The sequence below is a fragment of the Camelus ferus genome, chromosome 23, assembly GCF_009834535.1.
Source record: "Camelus ferus isolate YT-003-E chromosome 23, BCGSAC_Cfer_1.0, whole genome shotgun sequence".
Taxonomy (NCBI): domain Eukaryota; kingdom Metazoa; phylum Chordata; class Mammalia; order Artiodactyla; family Camelidae; genus Camelus; species Camelus ferus.
In genome coordinates this window covers 14,619,639-14,632,704 of record NC_045718.1, presented here as the reverse complement: position 1 = coordinate 14,632,704, position 13,066 = coordinate 14,619,639, and positions in this window count along the sequence as shown.

The window sequence follows — 13,066 nt, the reverse complement described above, 5'->3', positions numbered from 1 at the left end:
AAGGAGCTTCCTCTTACTCAGTCTTCTTTTTCTCTTCAGATCTTCAGCTGATGGATGAGGCTGACCCACACTGGGGAGGGCAACCTGCTTTACTCGGTCCACTAACTCAGACGTTCATCTTGTCCAAAAACACCCTCGCAGACACATCCAGAGTAACGTTTGCCCGAATGTCTGGGTACCCGGGTCCCAGTCAAGGTGGTCCACAAAATTACCTACCGCAGAGATCATGCAGGGAGGTCATAACAGATTTTTCAAACTTTTCTCCCAGCAAACATTGATTGAGCATATGCTAGGTGCAAGGTCCCATTCCTAGGAGTCTTTGAAAGTGAATTTAATTCTGTTCAATCTGATTTGATTCCAACTGTGTTTTGTTGGGGTTTTTTTGTGGGGGGGGGCATAATTAGGTTTATTTATTTATTAATTATTTTTAGTTTTAACAGAAGTGCTGGGGATGGAACCCAGGATCTCACGTATGCTAAGCACATGCTCAACCACTGAGCTCTACCCTCCCCCATATATATTCTTTTCATATTCTTTATCATTATAGGTTATTGCAAGATATTGACTATAGTTTCCTGTGCTCTACAGTAGGACCTTGTTGTAAAATGCAATTTTTAATGCAGCTGTTCTAAGGTAGAGCTTGAGATTCTGCACTTCTAACAAACTCCCAGGTGATGCTAATGCTGCTGGTCCAGGGACCCCACTATGAATAGCAAGGTACTAGATGAGTTTTAAGGTCCCTTCTGATCTTCATAATTTGGTCCAATTTACCAAGTGTTCATTGAGAACTTATTATGTGCCATGATGCTCCAAGGTAGCCAATAGAGGTAAAAAAAATGTGTTTCCTGACTTTGAAGTGCTAACTTATATTGAGAAATCTGGACAAATAACCACAAGTTTCACAAAGTAAGTGATGGCTCAGACCTCTGGGTCCACCTCTGGGTGTCTGGTCTCCTTGGAAGGTTTTTTTCCTGAAGTTTTCTTGTTTTTAATCTTTTTTCAGGAGGTGGGGCTGGGGTAATTCGGTTTATTTATTTATTTGTTTTTAGAGGAGGTACTGGGGATTGAACCCGGTACTAAACTAAGTACCGCTAAAGCACATGCTTAGCACTTGGACTACACCTTCCCCCTTCCTGAGGTTTTCATGTCAGTGACTGCCCAGGAAGCGTGGTCTCAACGCTTCTGAGGAAACTAGGGATCTGCAATGTAGTCGCTGAAACTGGAAAACTAAGTTGAGCACATGAATAAGAATAAGAACAAGACCAAGATCAGTTAGATGAAAAAGCCTGGGGTTCTTTCTAATCCCACAAGGTCAGCGGTGGCGGGGCACATCCCTGAGAAAACTAACAGCACACAGCCTTGTGCACGAGGCAGCTCTGGGCAAGGACACCCCTGAGGACAGTCTAGGGTCAGAGTCCCTCTAAGAAGGAACAGGGGAGGTCCTCAGGAGGGAGTGGCTAATACTGTGGACTGGGATCATATGTGCTCTGAGGGGAATGGCCACTGGGCCTCCAGAAGGGTCAGTGCTATCAAACGGGTTTCCCCCCAAGCTAAGGACCTTGACCCCTTAGGCTTAACTTCGAGTGGCAAGTGTGGGGGAGGGAGGAGTTGAGAGGCAGTCAAGGAACTGGTAACACTATAAACAAAGAAGGGAGAGTGCAAAAGGGCTATGAGGGTGAGGTGGGGAGCACGCTGGCACAGAGGAAGAAGGGAGCAGAAGGGCCACAAGCAAAACGCTTGCTGGGCAGGCCTTTTCACAGTGAGCAGCTCAGGCCAGCCTTGTGACTGTTGATGAACGCAGAATCCACTTCGGGGAACAACCCTCCTCACACACCCCAGTTCTCCAGCCCCTCCTTGTCCAGCCCAAGAATCTCCGCTCTCTTCCGTCCATGGCGACACTGGTAGGGTGGCGGGCAACTGGAAAGAGCCTGCTAGAGACCCTCCCCACTGGGTCCCTTTGTCCTCACACCCCCTCCAACCAGGGCCCTTGCCAACCCACCCCCCACAACCAGGCCAGTGACTTGAGCTCAGAATGTCTGAAGCTGGTTGGGGGGGGGGGGGGGAGGCTTGGAAAAGTGGGGGAGGGGGAGGGAAGGAAGAGGAGAATCAAACAGAAACCTTCTCATCTTTCTCGCAGCAGCCATGCAAGGAATATTGTTCAGCACGGCACAAAAGCGGCACTGAAAATAACTGCGGCCAGAGCAGGGCTGCCAACCACTGCCTGAGATAACGTCTACTTGGAGACACTGGTGTCTTTGTGGGGCTGTCAGTGTCCCTATTGTTCCCGAGCCTATTGCCTGGGGAATATTGTTCCCAGCTTTTGTCTCCCCCGGTTCCCTTTTGTTTGCCTTTACTTACCATTTCATTCCTTGCTCCCTTTGTGCTTGTCCCATTCCCGCCTTTGTCTCGCCCTCTCTAAGCCTGCCCATGGCTGTGGATTGGTGCCCACGGAGACAATAGCCGTGTTCCCCACCTACGGCCCCACCCTGAACCACACACGCCCCAGAGCTCCATTCCATCTCTCCCTCTCCCACGTGGCACCCAAGATGTCCCCAAGGCAGGAGAGCCTTGAGGGAGGGTGGGGGCCAAGCTACCCACTCCCCTCCTGGTAACAGCGAGGAAAGGCCAATGGAATATTTGCTTCCTGGAGGAATTCTGAAATGCCTGACGTGGGTCCCTGCCTCTTTCTGGATCTCTCTCTCTTTTAATAGGTTGTGGATCCAGTCAAAGGACTAAGGATGCACTCACACTTCACATCTCCAAGCCCTCTCTCAAGCGCCCAACACGCACTTCTCTGGCCAGGGCACTGAGTTTTCTTCCCCTTCCCTCTCAGCCTCGTGGATCAAAGCGACTTCTGTTTATTTGCACATACAAATCCAGACTGCCTCCAGTAACCCGATCCAGTCAGGCGCCAGGACGGTGCGAGCAAAGCCCCGCCAGCACCCTCCCCCACCCAACAGCCCTTTGGCAGAACAGGGTAGGGAAGGGGGCAGGGGTCTCCTGGGGTCAGAACTGGTAGTGGAAGAGAGGCTGGCAGTGAGATAAACCCTCAATTCGTTTCGAATGGCCTCTGATCCTCTCACTTCAAAGGCAGGGAAACCAAGGCACAGAAAGAGACGTAAAAAACACAGGAATCACCCCCGAGTTCGCCTGCTAAGCCCCAGCGTGCTCAGGGGTCCGTCCGACTGCAGCCCCCTGGAGAGGTTCCTTAGTTCCAGCTAAGAGGACAGGCCCAGGCAGTCCTTGAGGGGCTGGCATTGACTTCAGGTGTCAGAGCAGTTGACAGAAAGTGCCTTTTTGTCTGCCTCCCCCATCTTCCTGCCTCTGTACAGATGGGGACAGAGATTTGGAGAGTTGAGGAAGCTTTTACTTTGGGGGAAGCCTGAGAGCAGGGATGTCGCCTGAAGCCAGAGAAGAGCCTCTACTCTCTCATTGTTCTAGTTCCAAGGACAATGGGAATAGTCTCCGGAGAGTCATTGTTTCAAAAGCTGGAAATTGGGTAGGGGATTTCCGGAAAGTTTGAATGGAAGCCAAGCTTGGCTGAGGAGACTGGAGGAGGTGGAGGAAGGGGAAAAGGAAGGGGAGGGGGCAGTCTGGGGTTAGGGGAAACTACTACAGGGCCCTGAGAACAAATTTGCCCTCCCGACTTCACTACCCTCAATCCCAGGCTGCTCTTTTGTGTTCTGATTCTTGCTCTGCCCTTCTCCCCATCCCCCTCCTCCAGCCAAAATTAGCTGTAAACTCTTCTTACTCTTATGCATAAAGAGAAACAAAAATAACTTTCTCTGCCTTAAGGGAAAGAATTGAGTCTGCTCTACCATTGTAAGCCAATGTTGTACTATAGAGCAACCGAAAGTGATGGCCCACAGGCAATATATGCAATTTGCTTGAGACTAAAATAGTCCCTGTGTAGCTAGGGATGGCCAATGAAATCTAAGTGGAAGAGATGAGGTGTCTGGGAACTTCTACACGGGCTGACTCAGGTGGGAAGCACACCTTTTTGCTCTTCTCACCTTCTTTTTCCTGGCTGGAATGTGGTTGTGATGGCTGCAGATCTAGCAGCTATTTTGTGACCACAAAAGGACCATGAAGGGATTTTGAAAGCCATGTGTTAAGGAAGGCCAAACAGAAAAAAAGTGCTTGGGTGCCTGATGACTGAGAAACCACAATATTAGCCTTAAACTGCCTACCTGCAAAGTTTATTTATGTGAGGGGGGAATAAAAACCTTTTATTAGATTAAACCCTTTAATTTGGGCCTTTATTATTAGAAGTCATACACAAGTCTCACTAATACAGGAGCATGATTTATATCAATGAGGAAATAAATTTCTATACCATTTCTTTCTGTTTGCTGAACTGGTAGAAAAAAGAAAAGGAGTCAAAAGAGATATCCCATTGTGTACTACAGCGTGTGAATAATACTGTGGGCTTTCAAAGTGAAGTCACAAGCTGAGTTTGGAGGCAGGTTGCTAGAGAGAACACAATTGCTCTGTACAGTAAAGTAGGAGGAGTCATTCTGAGGTGGCTGGGGAGAATTGAAGAGGCCAAGCAACATGCAGAATATTGCTATGGATGGGTGGATGGGCATTAGAATTAAGTGGCTGCTGATAGCCTGAAAGAAGATAAGACGGGGGAAATCTCAAGGAGACTGGAGACACAAGAACTGAAAGGACACCGTTTATTAATATTAATCAAGCTTTTGCAACATCATACAAAAATGGACAAGTCAAAATTATGCATACATGTTATCAAAACAAGTCCACTCCATTTAGTTAATGCAGGAGCCAAGTTCTGGGTCCAGAGAGCAGGTGGAGTAGATGCTGAAAACGCCTCCTCCTTCTCTGAACACATAAAATGAGGGAGAAAATAGATTTAAAAACTCATAGCCACGCTTGAAAACAAGAAAGGGAAATATTAAAAGTTACCAAAGGGTGAGAACAGCCTATTTGACAAGGAACAAGATCCGATTGATACCAGACTTTCTCACATTTAACAGCAGATGCCAAAAGACAGTGGAATAAAATCAACAAAATGGTGAAATAAAATAATGCTAAATGTAAAATTCTGTGCCCAGTGAGACTGTCATTCCAAAGTAAGGGTAAAATAAAGACATCTTTAGTCATGCAAGAACTCGGAAACGTCAGTAGCCACTGACTCTCCCTGAAAGGATCATTTCAACAAGAAGAAAAGCGAATCCTGAAAAAGAAAATGTGGGATCCAAAGTTTAACAGAAGATTTTACATATAAAATATACATATATTTCCTTTTTAAAAAGGAGCTGCATAGGTAGGTGATACTACAGTAGCAAATGCAATCCCCAAACCCCAATGGCTTATAATCACAAAGGTGTGTTTCTTGCTCGTGTCAGCTCAGTGCAGGTTGGCTAGGGCTTTGCTCTATATGACTTCTTTATTCTGAGATTTAATTGGAAACAAAAGTTTCTATCGGGAAGAAGCTAAGCTCACAGCAGAAGGAAAAGAAAAGTGGAGTACCATGTTTATGACAGCATCATCTAGGAAGTAGCACGTAGCCTTCAACCCACAAAACAAGTCAGGTGGCCACTCCTGCCAAATGGGATGTGCCTGGAAACTCACATGGCAAAGGGAGGGGGTACACACAGTTCTCTCAGGAAAGGGTGTGAATAATTTGGGAACCGTAATACAATCTACCACAAAAGGCAAAAAGACTGGAAAAGTATGACTGTTAACAGCAATGAACTCTGGGGAGGAGAATATAGGTAATTATATTCTGCATTTTTAAAGTTCTCAAGATGAAAAAAGAAGACAAAGGAAAAAGTTTGGATCCACTAGAATAAACACATTTGTATCCTGCCTTTTAAACTTTAATATTAATCTTGTGAGTAGAAGAGAGGGAAAAAAAACTTTCTCCTGCTGGGGCCCTGGGAATTAAACTGACAAAAGACAGATAAACAAGAGAAAAACAGTTTACTAACATGTGCAGAGTGCACACGCATGGGGCGAACTCAGTGATGAGTAACTCACAAGGGTGGTTAGAACTCAGGGCGTATATAGCACCTTAACAAAGAACGATAAATTTATAGAGAAGCGACAAGACAAAGGAAAGTTAGCTTAGGCTTTTAGGTTGGCAAACTGTGGGAAGGTAACTATATAAGGGAAACAACTGAAAGATAAGGGTTATTTCAATAAGGTTTTTTTGCAGACCCATCTCAGGGCTGACTTTTCGTCTTCTTCATGGCCATAAAACTCTCTCAGAAGAGATTTATGGCAGGCCTCATTTCCCACAAGTTTCTGCTTTTAGTCAGTAGGGGGAAAGCTCTGAGAAGGCGTCTTTCTGCATCTGCTGATTCACTTGCCTCCAGCTCAAAAGAATCCTTATGCCAAAGTGGCATTCTCTGGGGTGGCATATTCTGATGTCCTGCAGGAGTATTTGCTCGTATACCTAATAGTCTTTCCCATTTATTCTTTTTTTTTTTTTTTTTTTTTTTAGAGGGAGCGATCTAATATGGTTTAGAAAAACCAAGATAGATGAGATGATAGAACTTTGTGGATTACAGAGATACAACTTCGGCATATTTCCCAAGGAATCAGGGTATCTGATTTTTTATTGTATGTAATTATGATTCTGAGTGCCATATAGCTTTAATTAACTGCAAAACTATTTTTAAAAATGAAAAGGCACCAAATAGTATTGAACACATAAAAATACTGGCTAGTGAGAGAATCAAGAAGAAATATGCTTACCAACATCTCAGGTCTTTTCAGTTCTCAGGAAAAATTGTAAAAATATTTTTAAAGTGGATCAAAGAATTACTGGATGTCTTCAATTGGAAACTATGCATTTTCTAGAGCACACTCTTCTAGGTTATCTGATTCTATGAAAGAGGTTTGCACCTTTCATTGTCTTTGAGCTATTTTACAATAAAATTACAGGTAACACGGCAATGCAAATAATTGTGTTTTATACACTTGCAAATGAGTCCTGTCCATTGAAGGAACAATTGATTTTCCTTCCCTCTCACCCTCATCCCCCCACCCCAAAAAGCTAGTTTTGCATCTATTTGTAGATTCATTGTAGGACCTACATGTACGTCTTGTCTTTGAATTCTCCTTTGAACTGGCTGAAACCTCTTACTTATTCCTTCATTAATTAATGAGTTAAATAAAATCTTTGACATTTGTTCATTTTATATTTGAGAAAGTGTCACAATTTTACCTGTTTTAAAAGTTGCCCTTTAACATTGACTAGTCCACAAAACTTGATTTGTTACGAATATTTATTAGGAGTTAGTCTCTGATGCTATGTTTTGGCAAACACAGGTTATGGGACAGTATTTTGAATTATTTTAACTGTTGCCTTTTCCCCATGATTTCTTCCTTGACTCGCACCTCATTTGGCCCAAGCTTGTTCCATCAGATCCCCTCTCTTAGTAATGTAAATTCAAGGACAACTGTGAGTTCTGAGGCTGGGGGCGAAGTGGTATCCACTTGGCACTGGTGGGACCACAGTCGTCTGTGGGATCCTGGATGGAGAAGCAGGAGAGGACGCGTGTTGGATGAAGATGAGGAGACAGACACGCCCGTAGCTTGGTTCCTGACTGCTGCCTGCGTCCTGACCCTTGACACCCTTAAGAACTGAAAATTATCCAGAATTCTTCCAAGAAATTTTCTTTTTTGATTTACCTAATGTGTGCTGCTTTCCGTTATTTGCAATCAGAATAGCTTTAATCGTAGACACAGAATACAAACTTGTGGTTGCTGGGGGGAGGGGGGGAAGGGAAAGACTGGGAGTTTGAAATTTGTAGATACTGACAGGTATATATAGAATAGATAAACAAGATTATACTGTACGGCACAGGGAAATATATATAAGACCTTGTGGTAGCTCACGGTGGAAAAGAATGTGAAAATGAATATATATGTATTCCCATGTATGACTGAAAAACTGTGCTTACACCGGAAATTGACTCAACATTGTAAACTGACTATAACTCAATTTAAAAAAATGGTGGGGGTAGGGGGAGGAGGATAGACTTCAAACGGTAGAGCGCATGCTCAGCCTACGTGAGGTCCTGGGTTCCATCCCTGGTACCTCCCCTAAAAGATAAAGAAACAAGCCTAATTACCTCCTCTCCCAAAAACTAAAAAAAAAAAAAAAATTAAAAATTAAAGCAAACAACAACTACAAAAGCCAAAATGGCATCAAGAAGGAAACCATTACCCTGGTTCAATCCGAGCCTCTGTCCTGCCCAGATCCCTGTGGCTGGAGAAAAACACCCAACCTCACTGATTGTTCTCGCTTTGAATTCATGACTGTCAGTCTTGGTGCGTTTGTATGCTGCCCAGCAATCATCCTTTCCTTTTCGAACCTCCCTCTTCTCTCTCCTCACATGCCCACTGCCTCCTCTCACATCCTCACCCTGGGCCGTAAACCTGGTTCACTTCTTCACCAAGAAAACGGAAACTATCAGGAGAGCACGTCTACAGATTATCACCATTTCTGCTCACCTGGCTTCCAGGCTGTCTCAGCTTCCTTCCCACCTCACAGCCTCCTCCTTCTCAGTCTCCTCTGCTGGGCCCTCTTCTTCCAAACTTCTAAATCTCTGCAGTCCAACAGGTTAGCTGCTAGCCTCGCACGGCTGTAGAGCCCCAGAAACGTGGCCAGCCTGAATGAGACCGCTGTAAGTATTCCATCCATGCAAGATTTCAAGGGCTTACCAGGAAGAAAGGGGATACAAAATATTTCATTGATAATTTTGATAGTGATCACAGGTTGAAAATGATAACATTTTGGATACCTTAGGTAAGTAAAATACAGTTCAAAATTCATTTCACCTGTTTCTTTTTCCTTCTCTAAATGTGGTTACTAGGCAACTTGAAACTGATGGGGCTCACGTGATATTTATATGGTCAGCGTGCTCTCAATGTCAGAGTGCCCCAGGAAGCAGTCCTCGATGCTCCATTCTTCCTCTACACTCACTCTCTCCTTTATGGCTTTGAATACTTTACATATGCCCACACCTGCTAGACCTCTCATCTGAGTTCCTGGCATGTGTTTCCAGCTGCCTGCTCAACTTCTCCACCTGGAAGTCTAACCTGCATCTCAGACTGCCTCTCCCAGCTCAGCGGACGGCAATGTTGTCCAGTTGTTCAAGAGAAAATCTTGGAGTCAACTTTGACTTCTTCCTTTCCTTCAAATGCCAGATCCATTTCTTCCTGTGGGCTTACATTCAAAGTACATCCAGAATCTAACCACTTTTCACTAGGATGGGGTTCAGGACACATTATTCCTGAATGCGGCACCTTGGCATATTGAATATTTTCAGCTGAAGGATTTTGAGGAAACAGCAGAAGCAAGAAGATCACTCTGAACTCCCCCTGCCCTTTCCCCCTGAGGTAGGTCCCAAGACCCTCCCTTATGTGAGAGGCATTCTCATTATACCCAGAGGAATGGAAGAAAAGGGACTTGGACACGAAGAAGAATCTGAAACAAGGCTTGCTGAGTTTCCCCTGGTTTACTACGCTTAGCTCAGACTCTGTCCTAGCCTATGACTTTCCACTCTTCATCAAACCTAGCATTAAAAACATTCAAGTTTACCCAATTTTTTTTTTTCAGGTCTTCAATTCCTTATGAAAGCCCTTGTGTCATGTAAAATAAACATGTATGCTTTTCTCCTGTTAGTCTTTATCAGTTTAACTTTTAGACCACGCCAAGGGGTCCTCGGAGAGTCAAGGAAAACTCTTTTCTGCCCTACAACTACTTTTCCTGCTACCCCGATCTTTTCTTGCCTAGATTACTAGGACAGCAAGGATCAGATCTCCCCGCTTCTACCCTTATGTCTTTACAGTCTGTTCTTAACACAGCACCCGAGGGATCCTTTGAAAACTTAAGTGCTGTCACTCCTTGGTTAAAAACCCTGCCACGACTCCCCATGTCACTCAGAGTAAAAGCAGCAAAGTCCTTACAACGGTAAAGGCCCTGCACGATCTGATCCCTACTGTTTCTCTGGCCCCATCTCCCACCAGCCCTGTTCACCCTGCACTAGCCACACCGCTAGTCCTTAACAGGCCACACGTTAGATGCTCCTCCAGGCCTTCGTATTAGACGCTCCCTCTGCCTGGAATGCTCTGCTCTTAGATATTTACACGGTTGAAAATCCTGAGATATTCACATGGCTGAATATCTAATTCAACTCCTTCAGTTTTTTGTTCAGATGCCCCATTCTACAGGGGGTTCTTTGGTTTAAAATTGCAATCTACCTCCCCCTACCCCAGTCCCACCTACTTTTTTTCCAGAGTACTTACATCACCTTCCAATATTCTACACAATTTAAAAAAATATTTGTTTTGTTCTGTTTTGGGGGGAGGGGAGGTAATTAGGTTTATGTATGTGTGTGTGTATTTAATGAAGGTACTGGGGATTGAACCCAGGACCTCGTGCATGCTAAGCACATGCTCTACCACTGAGCTGTACTGTCCCATCAGTATCCTATAGAGTTTCCTTATTTATTATGTTTATTGTTGTCCCATTCACCATCCTTGCCCTGTGGGGCAAGGTCTCTTTCGTTCCCTGATGCATTCCAAGTGCTTACAACAGTGCCTGACACATAGTAGACACTAAACACACAGCTGTTGAATGAACTGTAGGCTAATCAGAGTCGGCTGCTTCTGCTCACAAGGTGCAATAAAGACAAATTCTAGTTCAAGGTGGCCAAGCTGGAAGCAGCAAAGAAAAGCAGAATCACAAATCAGATTCTGAAATTCAGATCAATAAATCGATTACTCGCCAGATCTAAATGCAGCCAACCGAATGGTCTGATGTCGCTCCTTTTCTGTCTTAGGTTGGTACAGTTGATTGGGTTGGGGAGTAGCCTGCAAATCTCACTGGGGATATGGAGAAGGCACCAGGCATTGCTGCAACCCTGACTCTGGCCCCTAAACAGTCTCTTTTCATGCATGCTTTTGCTGAAAAGAGGATCTCATTCCAAGGTGAAGAAAGGAATGCAGTTACCGGGCAAGGACAACATTCCTGGGGAGATTAGAGAAGGTAGGTTCTTTGCAGCCTCCTTTCTACTTCTTTGTTCTGGGTCTAGGCCCGGAGGCTAAGGCCATTAAGCAGAAAACAATCGGGGATGCTAAGAACCCAAGGCCAGCAGGCCCTGCCCTCCTGTGTTTTTTTCAGTTCAGCTGGGGTGGGGGTACACGTGACAAGACCCAGCAATGTTACGAACATTCTTTCATCCATAAACAAATATTTATTGAGCTCCTATTATGTGCCAGACCCATTCTTGGTCTTGAGGAAACAGAGGTGATTAATAAAAGGTCCCTGCTTTCATGGCGCCTATGTTCTGGTTGGGAAAACAAAATAATCAAAAGAAAAATGACTTGGAGGGTAGGGTATAGCTGAGCCGTAGAGTGCGTGCTTAGCACGCATGAGGTCCTGGTTCAACCACCAGTACCTCTGTTAACAAAAATTTAATTAAATTAAGGCAATACATAAATAAATAAACTTAAATATCACTCCCCAAGGAAACAAAAAAAAAAATTTTAATGACTTAGATAATTTCAGATCATGGCGCTTGGTGGGCACTAAGAAGAAAATTGAAACAGAAATGTGACAGGGATTAGGCTGCTTTAGTTTGGGTGGTTAGGAAAGAAGAAGGTAACATCCTGTCTGAGACCTGGATGATAAAAGGATTTCGTCATGCCCAGAACAATCAGGTAGAAAGAACAGCGAGCATCAAGGCTCTAGGCTGGAAAGGATGTTCATGGAAACCAGAAGAAGCCTATGTGGCTTGGGAGTAGTGAAGGCGAGTAGAAAGGAAGACGGGAAGAAATTGGAGAGGTGAGATGAGGTCAGACCATGCAACGGGCAGACACTGACAGGAAATATCATATTCTAATTTAAATTTTGTAAGTAGCCCCCTAAATTGTAGGGACAATTAAAAAACTAGTGCAATAGTACAGGTGAAAGATAATCACAGCCTGGGCAAATGAGGAGGTGGTGGTGGTGGAAATAAAGAGGCATGAGTGGGTTCAAGACATACTGGATATTTTGGAGTGTGGAAGACAAAATGCGCTGGACAATTAGGCAAAGTAACTTCTATCTCACAGAGAAAAGTAAGGAGTGAATATGCAGCATCTGTCACACACCAGCCTTTGCTCCCTTCTCAAAGTGGTAGGAATGAACACGATCACTAAAAACTCAGAGATGTAGTTTCTCTGTAGCATAGAAAAATAAGAAGCATATAAACTTAAAATTATACTTAGTAGTCAGTATTTCAGTATTCTGTCTTAGAAATGGTCTAGGTATTTAATGAATGCCTCTTAATTAACTCAATTTAGTATCAGTTTAAGGTTTTATGCTTCCTAAGAACTTGGAAACTAACTTCGTACTCATTACTGCTAAAATAAAGTTTGTCAGAATAATTATCCTATTTGGTTAAACACAAATTTACACTTTCTGTAATTTCAAACAGTTAACAGATGAAAAGTAGAAGTAATACTAGTTTATTCAACTAGTAAGTCTATGCAAGGTTAAGAACGTATCTAAGTAGAATGAAAATGTACATTTATATTTCACTTGATGCCTGTTACTCAGACAAAACATAGCTATTTTTATTAAACCAAAATTATTAAACTAGTTTTGTTTGCCAGATTTACCTAAATTATGTTAACTTGAGTTTTATTTTTTTTAATTTATCATTAAACTTTTTATTTATTTTTTAAATTCGTTTTTGTTTTTTTGGGGGGGAGGGATGGGTAATTAGGTTTATTTATTTATTTATTATATTTTTATTTAAATACTGGGGATCAAACCCATGACCTCGTGCATGCTTATCCCGTGCTCTACCACTGAGTATACCCTCCCCTCTTAACTTGGGTTCTTAAAATGTTTCTGATAAACTTTCTATAAGAATGTCCCTTCTTTCCACATTTTAAACTTATTGAAAGTTCAATTTCCTTAATTTCTGGGGAACTTTAGAAATATTTAATTTATGTAAGTGCTTATTTATCACTAAGTCAATCAAAATAGAACTCCCCTAACAGATTTTTTTAAAGATATTTTAAAGTATATTTTTAATGA